The sequence below is a fragment of the Carlito syrichta genome, unplaced genomic scaffold, assembly GCF_000164805.1.
Source record: "Carlito syrichta isolate Samal-C Ts95f unplaced genomic scaffold, Tarsius_syrichta-2.0.1 Scaffold106268, whole genome shotgun sequence".
Lineage (NCBI taxonomy): Eukaryota > Metazoa > Chordata > Mammalia > Primates > Tarsiidae > Carlito > Carlito syrichta.
Window position 1 is genome coordinate 26021 of NW_007050364.1, and position 2529 is coordinate 28549.

Sequence of the window (2529 nt, forward strand, 5' to 3'; positions counted from 1 at the left end):
GAGAGTTTCATTGCACAGCATTTTCTACTTGTAATTTCCAAACATGTGAACTCATGCTTCTTCAACAAATAAGTGATTTTTCAATGCATTGGTTTTAAATCCTAAACACCTACTTTAAAAAATCAATACTTTTAAATGTATGCTGTTTTGTAAACAAAGCTAGTAACAAAGTAATTCCCTCCAGTGGCAGAGGTCCCAGGCAGCACGGTCATTTACTAATGTGGTAACTGTTTACGGAAGGTCTCTATGTACTAACGATTGCTGAGGCCGTGGGGTCACTAGCGGGAGGCCAGCCCCACCAGTCATGCTGCAGGTTACGGCATCATCCTGGTTATCCCGCTTACCCTGCTGCCTCACGGTTTCCTCCTTTGTCACGTGCTGCTCCTCTCCCAATAAACAGGCACCCAGGACTCATGCCTTGGTGTCTTGCTCTGCTCTACCTGTGCACGCTCTGTGATTTCAGTCCGTATCTCAGGGCTAGGACTCCCACTTATATGTCACAGAATCCCAGTTTCCGTTTCAGTCTGGCCCACTGTCTCAAATTCCAGATTCTGACAGCACTTACCATCTCCACCTGGATGTTGTGCTCATTTCCAGGGATGCCAAAACCAAGCACCTTGAATGTGACCACTTCAACAGCAGAAATCTATTGTTCCACATTTCGGGACCCAGAGGTCTGAGATCACGCCATCATCCAGCGTTGGTTTCTCCAGGGTTCTCGGGGAGCATTCGTCCCATCTCTCCCCTGGCTTCTGGCAGTTTGCTGGTGTCAATGGTGCCCCTTGGCCTGCAGAGGCATCTCCCCAGTCTGCCTCTGCCTTCACATGGTGTTCTCCATGTGCGTGTCCCCTTTTTATAATAACTCCTGCCATAGTGAACTGGAGACTCAACTACTGCAATGCGATCTCTCCTTAACGAATTACCTTCACCATGGCCCTGTTTCAGAGTAAGGCCACATTCTGAGGACCTGGAGCCCTAGGATTTAGGACTTTCTGGGAGGACGATTCAATCCATAGCAGAAGTTTATCGAAAACTCAAACTCAATACGTCCAAGCCAAACTCCTGACCCTACAAGCCGCTGCCCCTTTGCCAGTTTTGGCTTCACATCTCATTTGAGGCAACTCTGTTCTCCCAGGCCAAAACACCTCATGGAGCTCATCTTCCCTCTCCTTTTCATAGGTAAAAGGGAACACGGGTTTAAGTATATCAGAGTTCCCAAATGACCACAGAATCAGCTATTTCATTTTAATTCCACTCCCAAGATGTATTTGGGCTGTCATAAAAGCACTACACAAACAAGAGCTGACTGCAAGTTCAGCGTGCAATCTTATGGGTGGGTGGTCCTGGAATCCTTGCAAAATAACTGCCGTGTAAAAGGCGTGGCTTTTTAAAAATTCATTTTATTTTAGTAAGCATGTATTGATAGCTTCCTTAGCAGACACCGGGAGTAGAGATGGCGGGGAAACAGGCATGCCCCCTTTTGCTACAGGGGGTTCGATGTCACCGTGCAGTCTTTAAAAAGCCACAGCCTCTCAGTGTCGAGGCTGGCAGTGTGGCAGGACAAAAATCAGTGAAAGAAATAAAGCTCACGGCTCTATTTAGACCCGTCTAGTCACACCAAGTAGTTGTGCTCACGACAGCAGAATGGTTTGGAAATGAGGGAAAGCGGAAAGGCTGTCTTCCTCCCGGTACCACTCCGGATGGAGCACGCCCACACACTCGAATGAAAGCTGGAGAGGGAAGCGCAGGGATCTGGGAACCGGACAAACGAACCACCCGAGGGAGAGAAACACAGGACTCCAGCTGCACGAGACAGGGACAGGGAAGGGAAGGGAGGACCCATCTTCTCTGGGAAGATGGAACGGTGGCCATCAACAAAAATCCAGAGCTTTGCTTCACCGAGGAAAGACGTGGCGAGGAAATCGCTGTGAGGACATCTGTTGTCAATTGTGTTCACTGGGTCCACTCCTTTTTTCTCCAGCTCCAAAGGCACTGAGCTCTGGACTCTGAGCACACGGAGCTAATCCTTCCAGAGTGGTTTCCTTCCTTGGCAAGTGACAAGAGCAAGGGCATGGGGATGCCACGGCACACCTCCAGCACCCGGGACTTCTAGGACTATCTGCTGACTTCTCAAAGGAGGCGTTGATATTGTGTGGGGCTTTTGTCTTGAGATATTAGAAACAAAATCGTCTACCAACTTTTATATTTTCAAAGTATTTCCACATTTTCAAAGTGTTTTACTTCTGGATGCCCACCTTCCTTCTGGTGCATGAAAAAATTAGCGTTAAAAGCATTTAGGTGGGCAATCCCTAGCTCCACACATTTTGTGTGTGTGTGTGTGTGTGTGTGTGTGTTGGAGTCTCACTCTGTTACCCAGGCTGGAGTGCAGAGGCACACTCACAGCCACCACAGCCTCAACCTGCTGGGCTCAGGCGATCCTTCCACTTCAGCCTTCCAAGTAGCCGGAATTACAGGCGCACACTTCCACGCCCAGCTAATTTTTTGATTTATTGTAGAGATGAGGGCTCG